The 22,787-nt window shown below is 43.5% G+C and overlaps 1 protein-coding gene across 7 annotated transcripts in view; it reads right to left on the bottom strand.

Moving 5' to 3' along the window:
• Nucleotides 1-22,787, bottom strand: part of LOC132209042 (dystrophin-related protein 2-like) — a 150,392-nt gene that overhangs the window by 78,937 nt on the left and 48,668 nt on the right. For 3 of the 7 annotated variants that reach the window (XR_009445121.1, XR_009445120.1, XR_009445122.1), the window contains exon 2: nt 19,031-19,299. The exons of 1 other annotated variant lie outside the window; for it this stretch is intronic. The gene's annotated coding sequence lies outside the window, so the exon portion shown is untranslated. Of the gene's footprint in view, nt 1-8,835; nt 9,590-19,030; nt 19,300-22,787 lie in introns of those variants that run through there. 3 more of the 7 variants (XR_009445123.1, XR_009445125.1, XR_009445124.1) reach the window with 2 other exon arrangements.

Consider the following 22,787-nt stretch of genomic DNA (forward strand, 5'->3'; position numbering starts at 1 on the left):
CATGATGGACATGTCATCTAGAGAATGGGAGGGGGAGTGGAAATGGTTTGCGACTGGGAGGTGCAGTTGTTTGTTGCGAACTGAGCGGAGGTGTTCTGCTGAATTCTCAGATAAAGATGCATGAAAACTGATGCTATCATAAATCATGAACTATATTCAGAATTTTCATAAAGCTCAATGATAAACTGAATTCATCAAGAACTACTGTAATATTTATATTTTATTATATACAATCTGATTTAAGTATTTCACAAACAATGAAAGTGCATATTTTTCACATTTTTCATTTCAGTGGTTCAGCCAGTTATTTTCTAACCATCTTTATCAGGCCGGAAAGCCATAACTAGTGGAGTGCTACAGGGATCAGTCCCAAGACGACAATTATTTACTATCTACGTTCATAACTTAGAGGAGGGGACAAGGCATAAATCCATCCAAATTTGCTGATGCTACAAAAATAGAGTAAGGGAATGTTGTCATGAGGACATAAAGAATCTGCAAGGGGATAGACAGGTCAAGCAAGTCGGAAAAAAGTTGGCAGAGAGAGTTTTCTGTAGGAAAGTACACTTTGGTAGGAAGAATCAAAAGATAGACTCTTACTTAAATAGAGGGGGACTCTAAAAAAATGCAGGGTAGGGGACTTGGATGCTCTCGTCCATGAAACACATAACAGCATGCAGGTGACTGATTGCTTTATCGCTGTCACATGTACTGAGATACTGTGAAAAGTGTTGATTTGCATGCTGGAGAGGCAAATCATACCGTACAAAGTGCAGAATACAGTGTTTACAGCCACAGAGAAGATGCTGAGAGAGAGAGATCAGAATTAACATTTGAGAGGTCCGTTCAATAGTCACAACAGGAAAGAGGCTGTTCTTAAATCTATTTGTACGCTTATTCAAACTAATATCCTCTGCCCGACAGAAGAGGATGGAAGAAAGTATAACCAGAGTGAGGGGGTATTTTGATTATGTTGGTTGCTTTCCCAAGGCAGTGGGAAGTGTAGATGGAGTCAATGGATGGAAGGCTAGTTTGCGTGATGGATTGGGCTGTGCTCATGATTCTCTTTAGCTTCTTGCAGTCTTGGGAACAGCAACTGCCATACCACACAGAGATGCATCCAGATAGGATGCATCTACAAAATTAGGTAGGGTCCTCATGGACATGCTGAATTTCCTTAGCCTCCTTGACCATCATGTTGACATGGGTAGACCAGGACACATTGTTGGTGAGCAACATTCCCAGGAGCTTCACACTATCAACCATCTCCACCTCAGCACCATTGCTGCAGACAGAAGCTTCCTGAAATCAATATCCAGCTCCTTCATTCTGCAATGTTGATGGACAGATTGTTATCTTTCCATCATGCCAGCAAGCACTCAATTGTTTTTCCTGTAATCTGACTTATTGTTGTTTGAGGTCCGACCTACAATGGAAGCATCATCAGCAAACTTGTAAACGGAGTTGGGGCCACACAGTCATGATTCCATAAGGAGTATAGAGTAGGGGCAGCTCTGCTGGGCACCGGTGTTGAGGCTTACGGTGGAGGAAGTGTTGTCATCTATCCTTACTGATTGTGGTCTCTGGGTCAGGAAGTCGAGAATCCTGTTACAGAGAGGGATGCTGAGGCGTAGGTCTCAGAGTTTAGAGAGGAGATTGTTTGGAATTACAGTGTGGAAGGTGGTGCTCTGATCAATAAGTAACAGCCTGATGTAGGTATCCTTGTTATCCAGACATTCCAGGGATGACTGTCAGGCCAGGGAGACGGTATCAGCTGGAGACCTGTTGCAGTGGTAGGTGAATTGCAAAGGATCAAAGCACTTTGGTAGGTTGGAGTTGATGTGAGCCATGACGATGGTGATGCAAGTAATTAAGAAGGCAAATGGAATTTTGGCCTTTATTGGAAGGAGGTTTTAGTTCAAAAATGGGCAAGTTTTTTTGCAACTGATCAGGCTATCGAGGAGGTCACACTTGGAGAAATACAAGAAAGGATACACAGCCATGGGAAGCAGTTCAAAAGAGATTCACTGGGCTGATTCGTCGGATCATGATTTATCAAGAATGGTTACACAGGAGGTCTTTATTCATTCAAGTTTAGAAGAATGAGGGGTGATCTTACTGAAACACAAAATTTTGAGGGGGCTTGACAGGCTAGATGTGAAGACAATGTTTCCATTAGTGTGGAAATCTCAAACTCAGCAACATAGTTACAGAAGAAGGGAACATTTATTGAAACCGGAGATGCAAAGGAATTTCTTCTCTCAGCAGGTAGCGATTGTTTAGAATACAAGAGAATTGTGAAAGGGACATCACTGAAAGTATTTAAACAAGGTGGTCGATAAGATTTTTGAAATAGAGAAGTTGAGGGCTCTGAGAAGCTGGTATGGAGGAGGAGTTGAGTCCTGGGCAGGTCAGCCATGTTCTTATCGGACGGTGAGGCAGGGTCGAGAGGTAGAACATCCAGATCCTGGTGCTATTTCTTATGTTTTTGTCTGCTTTCTAGAACTGATAAGGAGTTTTATTGTGCTAAATGGCCAAGCAAGCTACTGACACAGAACAAGACTGAAATAATTTGCTCAATAAAACATTTCATGAGGCTTTATGGGATAAAGAATATTTTCATGTACTACTTTGCTGACATCAATCAAAATCTGCTCAGTTGAAAGAAATACATTCAGTTCACACAATTTTATGTCATTCTTTCCTTCAATGTATCAAGTATATCTTTGTTGTAATTCATTAAAGTTTGTCTTTCTCAGGGACTTAAAATATGAAACAATACATAATACTGAAGTGTACAGCAGTGAGCACAATGGTCCAATTCCAAATTCTTTTAGATGGATCGGGAAAAATATCTGCGACCTGCAGCTTCATCATGAATATATTCAAATTGTTCCAGTCCTGAACCATTTCAGACTGTAGTTCGGATGCTCACATCTCTCACTATTTGGATTTTGTTTTGCGATTACATTCTAAAGTGCAGACTACAGACCAGAACATTGTATTTTTGGAAAAGAAATATTATAAAACTAAATAACTTCATGAACCATGATAATAAAATATTAATTGCTTGCTTAAATTGAAAGGGTTCTTTATCTTGCTCATATATTTGAAGCCAAATTATTTGTACATGCTTTCTACAACAGATTGGCGAGTTTAGAAAATGTTTTCACTGTTACTTGTATAAATTTCAACCTCATATTTAAGTCATCAAGCTGGTGAGAAATCTTTGGAGAGAAAGAGACATCAAGTGGAGATAACTGACTGGCCAGATCATTTAATATTTTGACTTCTTGTTTGACTGGGGCAATTTCTTCTTTAAAAACCTAATGGAGAGGAAGCGTATAAAATCTGAGAAATATCCTGAAATTAATGATTAAATGTAAAGAAGAAATTAAATTAAAACTAACATCCTAATATTAAATACAAAATACAAAAGCATCTGCTGAAAATGACATTCAATTAATAAAGATCTCGAGTTAAAAGTAACAGTGATGATGAAACTATCATAAATTGTTGTAACAGAAAACTGAATTCACTAAACTATTCTTCAGGGAAGGGAATCTGCCTTCCTCAGCAATTCTGGTATATGACTTCAAATTCACTGGGATATGGCTGACTCTCTATTGACTTCCAAAATGGCCCACCAAGCCATTCCTGGATGGGAAATGAATGTTAGCCTTGCCAGCAGTGCTCTCATCCTGTGAAAGAATGCTTTAAAAAAAAGTGGATTTAATAAATGTAGAAGTAAGTAACAAAACTAGTGAGGGGATAGGTCAGTCCAGGGAAGACGGACAGGTCAAGGGGCCGCCTCCCCCTCTCTCCCTATTTGTTTCGGAGTCCTCTCCCCGTCCCCCTTTTCTGGTGGGGGGCCTGGGCCCGGGGCGTCGGCTTTTGTGCTCCTGGGATGCTGCTTGGCCTGCTGTGTTCATCCAGCTCCACACTTTGTTATCTTGGATTCTCCAGCATCTGCAGTTCCCATTATCTCTCGCACACGCTGTGTGATTGTTTTGTTCTCAAGCTTTCAGGCATGCTGTGAATGTTGAATTTATTGAGAGCATGTTTTTTCCCCAAGAAGGTATTGTGGTATTACTTGGAATCTGCTACAGTTTGCAGTAATGGTGAGTTTGAGGGGAATTTTGAAGTGATAATGTCTCCCTGATTGGAGAGTCCAGATCACTGCTCTAGAATACTTATTAGTGAGATAGTATTGGCACAGGTTGTTGGTGAGATGTACTGGAGAAATTTGTTGCTAAGAGGATACTGGAGCAGGTAGTTGGTAAGATGGTAATAGAGCAGGTTATTGGAGAGATTATTTGGGGCAATTTGTTGGTGAGATGTTATGAGAACAAGTTTTTGATGAGATGGTATGGGAGCAGGCTGCTAGTGAGATGGTATTGGAGTAGTTTGTCAACAAATTGTATTTGAAGCAGGTTATTGGTGAAATGATATTTGATTTGAGCAGGATATTGATGAGATGGTATTGGAGCAGCTTGTTGGTGAAGTGGGATAGTAGAGCAGGTTGTTAGTGAAATGGGATGACGGGGTGTGGAGCTGGATGGACACAGCGGGCCGGGCAGCGTCGGAGGGGCGGGGAGGCTGGCGTTTCGGGCATAGACCCTTCTTCAGAAAGGGGTCGGGGGGGGGTCCAGGCCCGGGGCGTCGGCCTTCCTGCCCCTCTGGTGCTGCTTGGCCTGCTGTGTTCGTCTAGCTCTACACCTTGTTATCTCAGATTCTTCAGCATCTGTAGTTCCTGCTGTCTCTGTTAGTGAAATGGCTTTGCTTCATAATGCTGCAGATTTCTCCCTCGGCTTCTGGTAAATCAGGACTTGATTGAATCAGATTAAATGACCATATATTATGATGGTGGTCTTCTCCAGCAGTGAAATTATCTTCAGCATTACCACAAGGTGTTTAGGATTACAAATGACAGTTAGCCTTAACCAATTAACACACCTGATTCCATTGCATGAGTTGAAATAAATTTACATTGTGAGCAGAACAATCTGTGACAACTGTCTGTTTAAATTTTTGCCTGACAAAAGCTTTGTGGCCTTGGGTGTTAACTCCTTGCATGCCAATTTTAAAAGCAGAAATATTACTGGTTAAAAATTCAATATTGACAAAAATAAATCAATTTTCTCATGTAACTAGTGCTGTAAAAGTCACTGCCTACAGCTGTTTAAATTTACAGGCTACCCCTGTATTTTGCAACTGTCAATGTCAAACTGCCATTGACTTGTCATTCCGTGCATATTCCTTTTCGGACATTAAAATTGCATGTCTCCCAGTACCAGTGGATGCTGTCAGTAGTTGTGCTCTTTACCTATCATTGGTAATGGAATGTGCAAACAAAGATATTGCTTTAATGGAATGAACTTAATAAAATACAATGGGATGGCCTAGTGGTATTATCACTAGGATATTAATCCAGGTATTGTTCTGGGGACCCGGAAATTGGTGGAATTTGAATTCAATTTTTAAAAGAAATCTGGAATTAGGAATTTAATGATGACTATGAATCCGTCATTGATTGTGGGGGAAAAACCCATTTAGTTCACTAATGTCCTTTCAGGAAGGAAACTGCCATCCATAATTGGTGACTCCAAACCCACAGCAATGTGGTTGACTCTTAACTGCCCTCTGGGCAATTAGGAATGACCAATATGCTGCCCTCATCCTGTGAATGAGTTAAAATAAATGCACAGTTTGGGGGACATTATGTGGAGAATCAGACTGTTATTGATACAGAATAGATTTAGTATCAATGCAACATCTCTCCCTTAAAATTAACAAGGCCAAAAATACAATATTTATCAGCAGTCCAATTGCAAACTCCTGGAATATGAACTACAGAATTGATTTCTTATCCAATAATCTCTGCTGTCAGTTTGGGAAGACCTGTAATGACCAGTCCCTGAGAAAGGCTTCTTAATTTAATACACTTCTAGATAAGATTCCCCAAATTATCAAGCTTCTGGATGAGGAAAGAAGTGCTGGACTTCTTTTCTTTATTCAGCTGCTCATATAGGTTGGTCACAGCAAAGTTATTAGAAAGGAACCCCTCCCTTATTGATACCTTTTGCCCTGACCCAACTTAATTTGTGCTTTAAAAGGAGCCAATTTAACCATGCTTTTTTGGTTTAATGAAAAAGTTTGCTCGTTACTAAATGCAGGAATAAATAACAATACTCCACGTATACATTAGGCTAGAAATGTGGTGTGTCCAAAAAAGATAAAAGTTAAAACTGATACATATCAGTCTCTGAGTTATTTGTGGAGAGTAGATCATTAAAAGCTCATTTTGGGATTCTTGTCCTCGCAGGTTAGTCAAAATTCTCTTGTCCATTTTCTTTGATTGGCTTGCTAACTTCCTTCCGCCACTCAGAGTGAAAACCTTTTACTTGCAACAAAAGGTGATGACTGGTTAATTCTTCGATGGTGACTTTCACAGCACATGGGTGCTTGAACCGATGCTGAAACATATGTGTACCTCAACCCACTAGCGTACACAGACCGGGGTTGAAACTTGCCTCTAACCCAATTCCCTGTGGGCTGAATCTTACTAGAAATCTGTTGCAATTTTTGGTGAGTTTCACAGACAGTCTGTGAGGCCTAGCAGGTTTTTTTTGAGTTATCATCTCAACTTGCCTCATTGAAGACAAAAGATTTGAGCCCTTCTGATATGTACCACGTCTCCATCGCATGCCACTCGTCACATTCTCCTACTCGATGTAGGTGTAAGTACTTAGCACTGTTGGGATTTCTTGGGATCCCTCGAACTGGCACCATCTTTGAATTTTAGCTGTGCACTGGTCAGTTGTTGACAGTCTTGACTTGCCCTTCATTGTGCACGCGCTGATACAGTAACCACACATGACTGCTGGCTCAGAACACAACAGCAGCATAGCTGACACTTATTTGCTCATGCAGGTTCAGGTTTGTACATCTATCGCTGTGTAAGCACCAACCTACATAACTTGCCTGTCCTAAGTCACATCCCACCTTACAAACCTGCCTGATTCAATGCTACCCTTTCCCCAAAGCCCTATGGATTCCAGCATCCTCCTACAGTTCAATGTGGGACATCCCGTACAGGAAAGCCTTCAACAGCAGCAAAAGTAAACAAAAAAAAACAAATACATGGAAACTACATTTGCCTCTAAGAACAGAAACAGACTGCATGCCTTTGAGCACCACCATATCTTATCATAAATGGGTAATCCTTGTACCCCATTCACATTTGTTGGGACTGGATTGCATTTCTTGCTGCTCTGCTGTATCATGCAGAAGGGGATGGCCTTTCTGCTCAATGTCCTTAGCTTCCTCCTTGCAAGACAACTGCCATAATCCCACATTTTAGGATCTATCACATTCCCCCTTTGCCTGCTAGGGTTGTGTAGAACACACCATGTAGGATTATGTGTTTTTTTTTGCCTGGAGACCTGTTACTTGCTTCACAGTGGATCTTCCTGATGAATGGGCTACAATGTGTCTACGCTGTGTACAAGGGGGCATAGCTACAAATTGAGGGGTGATAGATTTAAGACAGGTGTCAGAGGCAAGTTCTTTACTCAGAGTGGTAAGGGCATGGAACACCCTTGCTGCCAATGTAATTAACTCAGCCACAGTAGGGGCATTTAAACAGTCCTTGGATATGCATATGGATAATGATGGGATAGTGTAGGGGCAGGGGCTTAGATTAGTTCACAGGTCGGCACAGCATCGAGGGCCGAAGGGCCTGTTCTGCGCTGTATTGTTCTATGTTCTATGTTCTATGTTCTAAAACAGGACAAAACAACTCAAAAAGGCTTTGAAGGATAATACTACTAAGTCCTGTTCTTCTTCCTTACTTTATGCTATCTGTATGCAGAACTGCATTTGAAATTACAATTTGACACCTGCCTGATGCACATCACACATAAAGACATCCTGAGGCATCCCAAAACTCAATCTGTTAACCAGTTCCAATTCAAGCCATTAGGAAATCAACCTCTGGATGTCGGGTATGCGTTGCCTGAACAAGCATAAACTCTTCCCTTTTTATATATACCACCAAGCAAATAGCAGACAATTAGGTTTAATGCAGAAATGGTTTTAGGTTTTGGTTGGGAAAATCAGGGCAGAACTTATACACTTAATGGTGAGGTCCTCAGCAGTGTCGCCAAACAAACTTGGGGAGCAGGTTCAGAGTTCCTTGAAAGTGGAGTTGCAGGTAGAGAAGAAGGTGTTTAATATGCTTGCTTTTCTTGGTCACAGCACTAAATATAGAAGTTGGGAAGTCATGTTGCAGCTACAAAGGACATTGGTTAGGCCATTTTTGGAATACTGCATTCAATTCAGGTTTCCTTGCTATAGGAAAGTTGTCGTGAAATTTGAAAGGGTTCAGAAAAGATTTACAAGAACATTGCCAGGGTTAAAGGGTTTGACTGTAGGGAGAGGCTGCTTTCTCTCAAGTACCTGCTTCAAAATCTTCCCACCCCCAGCCTCATCTCATATCCAGCCCGACTGATCCAGACTGATCAGAAGGTAACAATGTGACCACCTCTGAATGGCACTTCTCACAAGACATTCGAAAAAAGTCGCTCAGCCACATCATTTCTTTTTCTGGCAACAGAAGTTTTAATTGCAAGAAATTACAAAGAATTAACGAAAAGAAAAGCATGCTGCTGTTCGACTCTTCAGAAATATGACAAATCCCAAATTTCCAGTTAAATCTTGGTAAAAATGGAGTGACGAAAATCATCTGCACACAGAGTGCGAGCAGCAGCGGAGGCAAGACGGACCCGGAAGACTGCAGCTAAGGTAAAGCAGTTTATTTTTAAAATTACTTACCGGTAGCGGGCAGCGGTGTTTTTCCTCTTTCAGAGAAGGAGCGGGAGCAGCAGAGGAAGTGACGAGGACCAGAGGGGCAGCCGGGAAGGAAAGCAGTGACCATATATATCAGCAAGGCGTGTTAGGGAAATGGAGCTGGAGCTGGATGAACTACGGATCATTCGGGAGGCAGAGGGGGTAATTGAGAGGAGTTACCGGGAGTTGGTCACTCCTAAGGCTCAGGACGAGGATAGATGGGTTACAGTTAGGGGGAGGAAAGGGGACAGACAGACAGTGCAGAGATCCCCTGTGGGCATTCCCCTCAGCAATAAGTATACCATTTTGGATACTGCTGGGGGGGATGACCTACCAGAGGAAAGCCATAGTAGTCAGTTCTCTGGCACTGAGCCTGACACTGTGGCAAAGAAGGGAAGGGGGCAGAATAGAAAAGTACTCGTGGTAGGGGACTCGATAGTTAGGGGAATCGACAGGAGATTTTGTGGGCAAGATCGGGATTCCCGGAAGGTATGTTGCCTCCCTGGTGCCAGGGTCCGGGACGTCTCCGATCGGGTGTATAAGGTTCTAAAACGGGAGGGTGAACAGCCAGAAATCGTGTTACATATTGGCACAAATGATATAGCCAGAAATAGGTTTGAGGATATAAAAAGTGATTTCAGGGAGTTAGGATGGAAGCTGCAGAGCAGGACGAACAGAGTAGCGTTCTCTGGTTTACTACCGGTGCCACGAGATAGCGAGGTGAGGAACAGGGAGCGGGCGCAGCTGAACACGTGGCTACGCAGCTGGTGTAGGAGGGAGGGCTTCAGATATGTTGATAATTGGGATGCCTTCTGGGGAAGGTGGGACCTGTACAAGAAGGACGGGTTGCATCTGAACTGGAAGGGGACCAATGTCCTGGGTGGAAGGTTTGCTCGAGTAGTTCGAGAGGGTTTAAACCTGAGCTGTATACCAGAGGTGAGCGTTGATGCAGGTGAGGCAGTAACAGGAGGTAGACCAGCTAGTGGGAAGGATTTTCCTGGGAAGGAACCAAGGGATCGGTTAAAGTGTGTTTGCTTTAATGCAAGGAGTATCAGGAATAAAAGTGATGAACTTAGAGCATGGATCAGTACCTGGTGCTATGATGTTGTGGCCATAACAGAGACATGGGTTTCTCATGGGCAGGAATGGTTGCTGGATCTTCCAGGGTTCAGAACATTTAAAAAGAATAGGGAGGGGGGAAAAAGAGGAGGGGGTGTAGCACTACTAATCAGAGAGGGTATCACAGCTACAGAAGCTTCCTTTGTCGAGGAAGATCTGCCTACTGAGTCAGTATGGGTGGAAATTAGGAACAGCAAGGGAGTAGTCACCTCGTTAGGGGTTTACTACAGGCCCCCCAATAGCAGCAGGGAGATTGAAGAAAGCATAGGTCGACAGATTTTGGAAAAGTGCGCACGCAGTAGGGTTGTTGTAATGGGTGACTTTAACTTTCCTAATATTGATTGGAACCTCCTTCGAGCAGAAGATTTGAATGGAGTTGTTTTTGTAAGGTGTGTTCAGGAGGGTTTCCTACCGCAGTACGTTGACAGGCCGACGAGGGGAGAGGCCATTCTAGACTTGGTGCTCGGAAACGAGCCGGGGCAGGTATCAGATCTTGTGGTGGGAGAGCATTTTGGTGATAGTGACCATAACTGCCTCACGTTCTACATAGCTATGGAGAAGGAGAGGATTAGGCAAAATGGGAGGATATTTAATTGGGGAAGAGGAAACTATGATGTGATTAGACATGAGTTAGGAAGCATGGACTGGGAGCAGTTGTTCCATGGTAAGGGAACTATAGACATGTGGAGACGGTTTAAGGAACAGTTGTTGGGAGTGATGAGTAAATATGTCCCTCTGAGACAGGCAAGAAGGGGTAAGATTAAGGAACCTTGGATGACGAGAGCGGTGGAGCTTCTAGTGAAAAGGAAGAAGGTAGCTTACATAAGGTGGAGGTCAAGTTCAGCTAGAGAGGATTACATGCAGGCAAGGAAGGAGCTCAAAAATGGTCTGAGGAGAGCCAGGAGGAGGCACGAGAAAGGCTTGGCAGAAGGAATCCGGGAAAACACAAAGGCATTTTACACTTACGTGAGGAATAAGAGAATGATCAAAGAAAGAGTAGGGCCGATCAGGGATAGCATAGGGAACTTGTGTGTGGAGCCTGAGGAGGTAGGGGAAGCCCTAAATGAGTTTTTTGCTTCTGTCTTTACGAAAGAAACGAACTTTGTAGTGAATGAAACCTTTGAAGAGCAGGTGTGCATGCTGGAATGGATAGAGATAGACGAAGCTGATGTGCTGAAAATTTTGTCAAACATTAAGATTGACAAGTCGCCAGGCCCGGATCAGATTTGTCCTCGGCTGCTTTGGGAAGCGAGAAATGCAATTGCTTCGCCACTTGCGAAGATCTTTGCATCCTCGCTCTCCACTGGAGTCGTACCTGAGGACTGGAGAGAGGCAAATGTAATTCCTCTCTTCAAGAAAGGAAATAGGGAAATCCCCGGCAATTATAGACCGGTAAGTCTCACGTCTGTCGTCTGCAAGGTGTTAGAAAGGATTCTGAGGGATAAGATTTATGACCATCTGGAAGAGCATGGCTTGATCAAATACAGTCAACACGGCTTTGTGAGGGGTAGGTCATGCCTTACAAACCTTATCGAGTTTTTTGAGGATGTGACTAGTAAGGTTGATGAGGGTCAAGCTGTGGATGTGGTGTATATGGACTTCAGTAAGGCATTTGATAAGGTTCCCCATGGTAGGCTCATTCAGAAGGTCAGGAGGAATGGGATACAGGGGAACTTAGCTGCTGGGATACAGAATTGGCTGGCCAACAGAAGACAGCGAGTGGTAGTAGAAGGAAAATATTCTGCCTGGAAGTCAGTGGTGAGTGGAGTTCCACAGGGCTCTGTCCTTGGGCCTCTACTGTTTGTAATTTTTATTAGTGACTTGGACGAGGGAATTGAAGGATGGGTCAGCAAGTTTGCAGACGACACAAAGGTCGGAGGTGTCGTTGACAGTGTAGAGGGCTGTTGTAGGCTGCAGCGGGACATTGACAGGATGCAGAGATGGGCTGAGAGGTGGCAGATGGAGTTCAACCTGGATAAATGCGAGGTGATGCATTTTGGAAGGTTGAATTTGAAAGCTGAGTACAGGATTAAGGATAGGATTCTTGGCAGCGTGGAGGAACAGAGGGATCTTGGTGTGCAGATACATAGATCCCTTAAAATGGCCACCCAAGTGGACAGGGTTGTTAAGAAAGCATATGGTGTTTTGGCTTTCATTAACAGGGGGATTGAGTTTAAGAGTCGTGAGATCTTGTTGCAGCTCTATAAAACTTTGGTTAGATCGCACTTGGAATACTGCATCCAGTTCTGGGCGCCCTATTATAGGAAAGATGTGGATGCTTTGGAGAGGGTTCAGAGGAGGTTTACCAGGATGCTGCCTGGACTGGAGGGCTTATCTTATGAAGAGAGGTTGACTGAGCTCGGTCTCTTTTCATTGGAGAAAAGGAGGAGGAGAGGGGACCTAATTGAGGTATACAAGATAATGAGAGGCATAGATAGAGTTGATAGCCAGAGACTATTTCCCAGGGCAGAAATGGCTAGCACGAGGGGTCATAGTTTTAAGCTGGTTGGTGGAAAGTATAGAGGGGATGTCAGAGGCAGGTTCTTTACGCAGAGAGTTGTGAGAGCATGGAATGCGTTGCCAGCAGCAGTTGTGGAAGCAAGGTCATTGGGGTCATTTAAGAGACTGCTGGACATGTATATGGTCACAGAAATTTGAGGGTGCATACATGAGGATCAATGGTCGGCACAACATTGTGGGCTGAAGGGCCTGTTCTGTGCTGTACTGTTCTATGTTCTATGTTCTATGTTCTACAACGGGGTGGCCTGTTCTTGAATCCATAGTATTTATGTAGCCGATCTTGTTCAGTTTCTGGTTAATAGTAACACCTCTGATGTTGACAGTGGGGGATGCAGCGATGGTAACAGCAATAAATATCAAGAGATGATGGCTAAATTCTCCCTTGTTGGAGATGGCCATTGCTTGGCGCTTGTGTGGTGCAAATATTACCGAGCACTTATCAGCCTAAGCCTGGATAATATACTGGTCTTGCTGCATTTAAACATGGACTGCTTTATTATCTAAGGAGATGGTAATGGTACTGAACATTGTGGAGTCATCAGTGAACATCCCCACTTCTGACTTTATAGAGAGAAGCTGAAGCAGCACAGATGTTTGGGCCTTGGATGCTGCCCTGACGAACGCTGAAAGAGATGTTCTGGAGGTGAAATGACTATGTCTAACAATCACAAACGTTTTCCTTTGTGCTTGGTATGACTCCAATTAACAAAGACCTTTTCCCTGCCTTACAAGAATCTAAGTCCACCTTAAAATATTCAATGACCCCAACTCTGTCATCTTATGAGGCAGCTAGTTCCAATGTCAGACAACTATCAGAGAAAAAATGCTCTGCTCATCTGTCCTGAAGTGGCAAGTCCAAATTTTGCATAAGTGTCCCGAGTTCAGCGCTCGCCAAAGTATAGGAAAAATCTTTCTACATATTCCTCATGAAGACCATTCGGAATCATATATACTTCAAGGAAATCACCTCCTTACTCTTCTCAACCTCAGCAAAAACAAGCCCAGTCTATCTAAGACAACAAAGTGTGGAGCTGGATGAACACAGCAGTCCAAGCAGCATCCCTGGAGCACAAAAGCTGATGTTTCGGGTCTAGACCCTTCAGCCTCTCTGATGAAGGGTCGAGGCCCGAAACGTGAGATTTTGTGCTCCTAAGATGCTGCTTGGCCTGCTGTGTTCATCCAGCTCGACATATTGTTATCTCGCATTCTCCAGCATCTGCAGTTACCATTATCTCTCCAAAATAAAGGCTGATGTCTTTCAAAACCCAATGTCAGATTTTGCAGACAGTCCTTACCATGGAAAAATACTAAATATGTATAAAGAAGAAAACTGGAGGTGAAACCATTCAAACAATTTTCATTGGCACAACAAATGTTCAAACTGTAAAAGCAGGTTAAGCACCTGTATATGAGGAAACTGTACTCTAACTTTGACCAGACACTTAGAGCTAACAAATGCGACAAATATCCATTTCTTTCTGGATTACCAATTTTGCTGTTGGGAAAATAGGCCTAGACTTAGCAATGTAAATTCAAACAAGATAGCAACCTCTCAGATCTCAACACTCACAGTCGTAGAGTTCTGTTTTCACAGGTTGGAGTATAATAGCATCAAGTACAATACACCAAATCTTCTTTGGTACCTTTTCCTTCCATAAAACTGTTTTTAGTCGATGCGCACAGAATTCATTTTATACACGTTGAAAAGTTCAAGAGGCCAGTTCCAGCACTTGGACTTGCATCTTCTTCATCATCACAACAGAACAAAATAAAGACCCACTCTTTCGAAGTCACGTTTTCCATTTTTAGTGACAAGGTGAAGTGCAAGAACTGCTCACTTGATGTTAAAATCTCTTAACTATGTACCTATATATTTCAATTCTGTGAAATATGTGGAATGAGTTCGAGAAAAGGATTAATTTTGTTGCTCTGGGAGAGAGCTGGTACAGATAAAATAGGTTGAATGGCCTCCTCCCATGCTAAAAATGTCCATAACTATTCTTGGCCGTGCTAAATTAAAGTGGGCATCCTTTCATTATGACTGTGAGACGCAGCATGTTACGATAGATGGCACAATGGAGAAATCCTTTGTTATTAATGAATTTGTCGGCACTAGGCATCCTTCCGAAGTCAAATGTTTGACATGTACCTGTTGCACTGACTTGGTTCCAAACACTTATAATGTGGAGGTGCTGGTGTTGGACTAGGATAGACAAAGTCAGAAGCCACATGGCATCAGGTTATAATCTGACAGGTTTATTTGAAATCACACAAGATTTGAAGTGCAGTCCCTTCATCACATGCGGTCAGAGAGGAAAACACACAGACACACAATTTATAAGCAGAGAGATCAAAAGATCATACAACTGGTGTGAGTGGAGTGTCAGATAATAAGTCTTCATCCAGGACGTTTGTTTATTTGCAGATATTTTGTTGAAGAAGCACACAACTTGCAGTTACAGTCAGTGTGGTATCTTATAAATTCTTGCTTTTGAAATAAAGTTTAAAACTCTACGACAGATTCTGAACACAAGCCTCTAAACTACAAGTCAGAGTCTGACCTGAGATGTCACCTTGTACATTCCTGTTGCGCTGCCTGATTATCATGACAACACAGCACTGACATTGACTTTATAAACACTCTCCTTGCCTTTAACACTCTTGGTCGCCTGGAAAGAGTTATTATCTGACACTCCACTCAGGCCAATTCTATGATCTTTTGATCTCTCTGCTTATAAGCTGTGTGTCTGTGTGGTCACCTCACGAACTGCACCTGATGAAGGGGCTGAACTCCAATAGCTTGTGTGAATTGAAATGAACCTGTTGGACTATAAGCTGGTGTCATGTGACTTCTGACTTCACACAGTTGTAGGATATGTTTTCAATCCTACCATGACTTGACAATAAGCCAACTTCTTAAAATTTATAAAATGAGAAGTATGTCTAACCTTGAGCCTTTAAAAAAGGAAATATTACAACCATAGTATTCCCCATGGTAGGCTCATTCAGAAGGTCAGGAGGAATGGGATACAAGGGAACTTAGCTGCTGGGATACAGAATTGGCTGGCCAACAGAAGACAGCGAGTGGTAGTAGAAGGAAAATATTCTGCCTGGAAGTCAGTCGTGAGTGGGGTTCCACAGGGCTCTGTCCTTGGGCCTCTACTGTTTGTAATTTTTATTAATGACTTGGATGAGGGGATCGAAGGATGGGTCAGCAAGTTTGCAGACGACACAAAGGTCGGAGGTGTCGTTGACAGTATTGAGGGCTGTTGTAGGCTGCAGCGGGACATTGACAGGATGCAGAGATGGGCTGAGAGGTGGCAGATGGAGTTCAACCTGGATAAATGCGAGGTGATGCATTTTGGAAGGTTGAATTTGAAAGCTGAGTACAGGATTAAGGATAGGATTCTTGGCAGAGTGGAGGAACAGAGGGATCTTGGTGTGCAGATACAGAGATCCCTTAAAACGGCCGCCCAAGTGGACAGGGTTGTTAAGAAAGCATATGGTGTTTTGGCTTTCATTAACAGGGGGATTGAGTTTAAGAGTCGTGAGATCTTGTTGCAGCTCTGTAAAACTTTGGTTAGACCGCACTTGGAATAGTGCATCCAGTTCTGGTCGCCCTATTATAGGAAAGATGTGGATGCTTTGGAGAGGGTTCCGAGGAGGTTTACCAGGGTCCTGGCTGGACTGGAGGGCTTATCTTATGAAGAGAGGTTGACTGAGCTCGGTCTCTTTTCATTGGAGAAAAGGAGGAGGAGAGGGGACCTAATTGAGGTATACAAGATAATGAGAGGCATAGATAGAGTTGATAGCCAGAGACTATTTCCCAGGGCAGAAATGGCTAGCACGAGGGGTCATAGTTTTAAGCTGGTTGGTGGAAAGTATAGACGGGATGTCAGAGGCGGGTTCTTTACGCAGAGAGTTGTGAGAGCATGGAATGCGTTGCCAGCAGCAGTTGTGGAAGCAAGGTCATTGGGGTCATTTAAGAGACTGCTGGACATGCATATGGTCACAGAAATGTGAGGGTGCATACATGAGGATCAATGGTCGGCACAACATTGTGGGCTGAAGGGCCTGTGCTGTGCTGTGCTGTACTGTTCTATGTTCTATGTTCATTGTACAGTCTGGCAGTAAAGACAGAACGAATGATTTAATCGACTGTGTTTGACACCTCACAATTAATCCCCCTGATGGAAGAAAGGTTGGCTGTGTTCTCTTTCTTCAGGAACATCCAGCTAATACCACCTTACTACTGCTTGTTTTATTCATCTGGTGTTCCATCTAATTCCTTTCAGTCTTGGTCAAACCTTCATGTAATTTATTTAAATTTTCAATAAAATAAATTTAACTTTATATTCCACAATTTTAACATTTCCTTTGAAGGTTTGAATGGTTCACTTAGTACACTGCACATGTTGTGTTCATAATTGGAGAAGATGGTGGAAAAATCAAGATATATTGACAAGTAAACAAATGGCTAACTTCTGCTTTCTTGTCAGTAAAGCCTTTTGAACAGAACATAAAGTTGCGCAACTACGTAGAGATAACAATTTAAAAGTGGGAAGACCACTGTTTGTGGTCCCCACACCAATCTCTATTCACTTCCTACGGACTGCATTACTCCTCCTTGGCAACAATGTTATGTTACACTTGTCTCAGCACAACCTTGGCATCTTGTTTATCCCACGATGAACGTCCGACCACACATTCATGCAATCCCTAAAGCTGTCTCTTTACATCTTTTTAATACTGCCTACCTGTCTCTTGTCTTGACTCATTAGCAGTGAAACCTTCATCTGGAACTACTTCACTTCTGGACCTGACAACTCCAATGCATTGCCTGTTTGAGTCCCACATTTGCCCATTGAAAGCTTGATGTCGTCTAAATCTCCACTGCCCGAGTCTCATCTTGAACCAAATCCTATTCTCTGTACTTTCTACCTGACTGATAGTATTAACAGTAATTTTATTAAATTCTCATTTTTGTTTCCAAATCGTTCCTTGGCTCTGCCAATCGCTATTTTCGTAATCTCCACCAGTCCAACCATAATTCAGGATATCTGCACTCGTCTAATTATGTCCTCTTGCCCACTCTTGATTTCAAACGGCCCACTACTGGTTGCCAAACATTTAATTGTGTAGGCTTCAAACCCAAGAAGAGACTTCCTACACCTTCAGCGAGCAAACTCACATCCAGAACCTCAACCTGAGCAACAAATCTTCGCAAAACTCACTAACTTCCGACACCTCTTAGCCTCTGTACATTTCCTCTTTTAAGGCACTTTTTAAAAGAATCCTCTTTGATCAAGCTCTTGATCATCAGAACTAACAACTTAATAAGGCTCAGTTGTATTCTGGGATCGTTAATACTCCTTTCAGATGTCTTCAAAGTTTCTCTCCAATAAAGAGATTACATAAGTGGTTGAAGTCATTGCCAAGCAGAGGGGGACGAATTGGGGAGTTATTTCAAAGAGCTATGATATGCCAGGAGACCTCCTTCCACACGCCAACTCTGATTCTACAAAAGCAAAAATGAGTTTCAGACTTGGGAAGATCCTTCAAAAATGTCACAAGTAACCAGCTTTTGGGCAGAGTCGAGCTGCTGAGATGATAGACCAGGATTTAGGGGTACCAGTAGTGATAATATGCTGAACACAATCAAATTTTGAGGTTGTAGAATGATGCGGTCTTCAGCATTTTTGACACTTTGACCATTTTCCTTCCTTTCCACAGAACAAGTCAAATAGCAGCAGCACAATGTTGCATGGCCGCTCAAGCCTGCTCCACCGTTGATGATGATTGTGGCTGGTCGTCCACATCAATTAAACTATTGCTCATATCTCATCCGCTTTTCAAAACATCGATTTATTCACGTGTAGCATCCCTCTCGCTAACTTCATGAGAATTCATTCCAATCACTGAACTCCTAACGCTGACCCACCCCAGGTCAAAAAATTCAGCTGAGATCAGGAACTGATCTCGCCTGTATGGCTGAGCTGGCTTTTAAAAAGTTTGCCAGTGAGATAGTCCCAGTGAGAAACATTCATTCAAAAAAATAGAATTGCATGGATTGCTCTCCAATCCTAAACTCTATTCAAATTCAGTTGGCTGAACGGTTGGTTTGTGATGCAGAGTGATGCCCTGCAGAGAGGGCTCAATTGCCACACCAGTGACCTTACCACAAAGGGTCTTCGCCTCAACCGCTCTACTTGCCTGAGGCATGGTGATCTTCAGGTTAAATCATAACCAGTTGTGTCTCTCTAAGGAGTGGCCAAATGGCGTGGTAAGGCTTTACCTTTAATCCTGATAACATGGCAACAAGCAGATAACTCAGCTGATGTCACTGACTAATAGAATCCTCAATTATACTAATATTACCGATGTGATATCATCAGAAGGCATGCTCAACTAAGTTTTAATTTGCAAATTAAGTTAACAACCATTCAATCAATATTACTTCACTACTCATATTACTGATCGTCTCGATACAACATTGTGGTTACATCTGTTCATAAGTGAAGTGTAATGTAATTGCACTTACTGTGGTTTTATCAATGTGATCCTGCAATGAGTCAATAAGCAGTTCACCCACAGGTTGTCAATCAGTGCGGACCCCTTCAGCTGTTATCACATGAGCCTCAAGATCATCCAGAGCTTTCTGCAGTTCTTGAAGTTTCTCCAACACCTTTTCCACCTGTTTCTGCCAGTTGCTCACATGGGTTTTCAATTGCTCCCAAGTTTCCTTCACTTCTATTGACTGTTTGCGGACAGCTTTGGCAATTCTCTGGGCTCTCTCTTCCGGGGTAGGTTCTGGAAATATGAAGCGCAAATAATTTATCAACTATTCATGACTTTGATCTATAGAACTTAAGTGTTCTTTCTAAACCCCTTTCCTCTAAAAGGTCTCTCTGGACTTTCTCCTGAAATTGGGAATAGAAAGTATAAGACTAAAGATTTTATGACAGGCACATCAATGATAAATTCTCTAATTAGCTAGCAGGTCGCGGAGCCATTAACAGGGAATCACGGAGAGCCAATGCCAAGCCGAATAAAATTCTGCAGATATTTGAAATTTATGACTCCCAAGGAAACTTTAAAAAAGGAGAAGGATTCGAGTGACTAAATGGGTAAAATTCTCAACAAAAGATACGAACAATCCTTTCAGGATCTCTTTCGTAGCTATGAAACAAACATCCAACATAAACCAACTTTCATCTTTCAGGGCTGGCAAGTTAGAATGATAAACCCAAAGTCTACCCTGCATAGTTCTCTCTAGAACTCACTTAATGAGGTTCTTAAGAGATATAGACACAACAAAGTGTGCAGCTGGATGAACACAGCAGGCCAAGCAGCATCTTAGGTGCACAAAGGCTGACATGTTGGACCGAGACCTTTCATCAGAAAAGGGGGAGGGGAGAGGGTTCTGAAATAAATAGGGAGAGGAGGGAGGTGGATCGAAGATAGATAGAGGAGAAGATAGGTGGAGAAGAGACAGACAAGTTAAAGAGGTGGGGATGGAGCCAGCAGAGGTGAGTGTAGGTGGGGAGGTAGGGAGGGGAGAGGTCAGTCCGGGGAGGACGAACAGGTCTCCGGGGCGGGAAGAGGTTAGGAAGTAGGAGATGGGGGTGGGGCTTGAGGTGGCAGGGTGGGCTGGTTTTGGGATGCGGGAGGGGGAGGGGAGATTTCAAAGCTTGTGAAGTCGACATTGATTCCACGGAGACGCAGGGTTCCCAAGCGCAATACGAGGTGCTGCTCCTGCAACCTTCAGGTGGCATCGTTGTGGCACTGCAGGAGGCCCAGGATGGACATCCTATCTGAGGATTGGGAGAGTCAAAACAGTTCACGACTGGGAGGTGCAGTTCTTTAGTGCATTGAGCATAGGTGATTTGCAAAGCAGTCCCCAAACCTCCATTTGGTTTTCCCGATGTAGAGGGGGCCACAAAGGGATCAGCGGATACAGTATACCACATTAGCAGATGTGCAGGTAAACATCTGTTTGATGTGGAAATTCTTCCTGGGGTCTGGGATGGGGGTGAGGGGGGAGGTATTGGGACAAGTGAATTTTAAACATTATGATGACAATATTTGTGGATATATAGGGAAAAGTGCTGGGTGTAGGGGGTGCTGGAGGCGAGTGTGGAGCGGATAAGGGAGTCACCTAAGTGTGGAGGGAAAAATGTCTTTGGTGTGGGGTCGGATTGCAGATGGCAGAAGTGTGAGCGGACGATGCATGGAATCCGGAGGTTGGTGTGGTGGTAGGTGAGGGTGAGGAGGACACTGTTTTGGTAGTTATTATGGGGAGCGGGTATGAGGGATGAGTTGTGGGAAATGCGGGTGACACGGTTGAGGGCGTTTTTGACTATTGAGGAGGGGGATGTTGTGGTTCTTGAACAACCCTCAACAATTTCTCTTTCAATTCCTCCCACTTCCTACAGACAAAGCGGGTGGCCAGTGTACCCACCTGGGCCCAAGCTATGCCTGCCGCTTTGTAGGTTACATGGAACGCTCCCTCTTCCGTACCTACACTGGCCCTCAACCCCACGTCTTCCTCCGTTACATTGATGACTGTATCGGCACTGCCTCGTGCTCCCACAAGGGGCTCTAACATCCACTTCAGCAACACCTTCCTCCCGAACTTCAAGTTCACCTGGACAATCTCTGATACCTCTCTCTCCTTCCTGGACCTCTCTATTTCCAACCACCAAGAAACAAATATCCATTTCAAGTCCACCAACTCCCACCAAATTCCCGCAACAATTCATCCACTTTCCCCATTCCTTTGACTCTGCATCTGCTCCCAGGATGAGGTATTCTACTCTCGTATATCTCAGATGTCCTCATTTTTCAAGGACCACAACTTCCCCCGCTCAGTGGTTGATAACGCCCTCGACCGTGTCTCCAGCATTTCCTGCAACAAATCCGTCTCACCCCACCTCACAACAACAACCAAAACAAAGTCTTCCTCGTCCTCACGTACCACCCCACCAACCTCCGGATCCAACGCATCAGTTCCTTCGAAACTTTGATATTCTCTGGGAGGCTACGGAGGAGGTGGTGGAGCCTTTGGCCTTCATCTTTGAGTCCTCATTGTCTACAGGTTTAGTACCAGAGGAATGGAAGGTTGCAAATGTTGTGCCTTTGTTCAAGAAGGGCAGTAGAGATGACCCAGGTAATTATAAACCATTGAGCATTACATCTGTTGTCGGAAATGTTTTGGAAAGAGTTATAAGAGATAGGTATTATAATCATTGAGCAAGCACCAATTTGATTGGAGATAGTCAACATGGATTTGTCAAGGGCAAGTCATGTCTCACAAACCTCACTGAGTCATTTTAGAAGCTGACGAAGCATGTGGATGAGGGTCGGGCAGTTGACGTGGTGGACATGGACTTCAGTAAAGCCTTTGATAAGGTTCTACATGGTAGGCTACTGGAGAAAACATGGAGACATGGGATTGAGGGAGATTTAGCAGGTTGGATTAGAAACTGGCTTTCAGTAAGAAGGCAACCAGTCGTGGTTGATGGAAAATATTCAGCCTGGAGTCTGATTACTAGTGGTGTGTCTCAAGGATCTGTTTTGGGACCACTGCTGTTTGTCATTTTCACAAATGACTTGGACGGAGGCATTGGTAGATGGGTTACTAAGTTTGCAGATGACACTAAAGTCGGTGGAGTGGTGGACAATGTGGAAGAATGTTGCAGGTTGCATGGAAACTTGGATGAACTGCAGAATTGGGCTGAAAGGTGGCAAATGGAGTACAATGTGGATAAATGTGAGGTGATTCACTTTGGGAGGAATAATAGGAAGGCAGAATATTGGGTCAATGGAAAGATTCTTGGTAGTGTTGCTGTGCAGAGGGATCTTGGTGTTCATGTACGTAGATCCCTGAAAATTGCCACCCAGTTTGATCGTGCTGTTAAGGCGGCTTACGATGTATTAGGTTTTATTGGTCGAGGGATTGAGTTCCAGAGCCGTGATGTCATGCTGCATCTGTCCAAAAAGCTAGTGCGGTCTCACTTGGAATACTGTGTACAGTTCTGGTCACCCCATTCCAGGAAGGATGTGGAAACATTGGAAAGGTGCAGAGGAGATTTACCAGGATGTTGCCTGGTCTGGAGTGAAGGACTTCTGAAGAAAGGCTGAGGGACTTGGGTCTGTTCTCGTTGGAGAGAAGATGGTTCAGAGGGGATTGAATAGAGACATACAAGATGATCAGTGGATTAGATAGGGTGGACAGTGAGGGTCTTTATCCGAGGATGATGATGTCAGCTTGTATGAGGGGGCACAGCTAAACATTG

This window comes from Stegostoma tigrinum, unplaced genomic scaffold, assembly GCF_030684315.1.
Source record: "Stegostoma tigrinum isolate sSteTig4 unplaced genomic scaffold, sSteTig4.hap1 scaffold_63, whole genome shotgun sequence".
Taxonomy (NCBI): domain Eukaryota; kingdom Metazoa; phylum Chordata; class Chondrichthyes; order Orectolobiformes; family Stegostomatidae; genus Stegostoma; species Stegostoma tigrinum.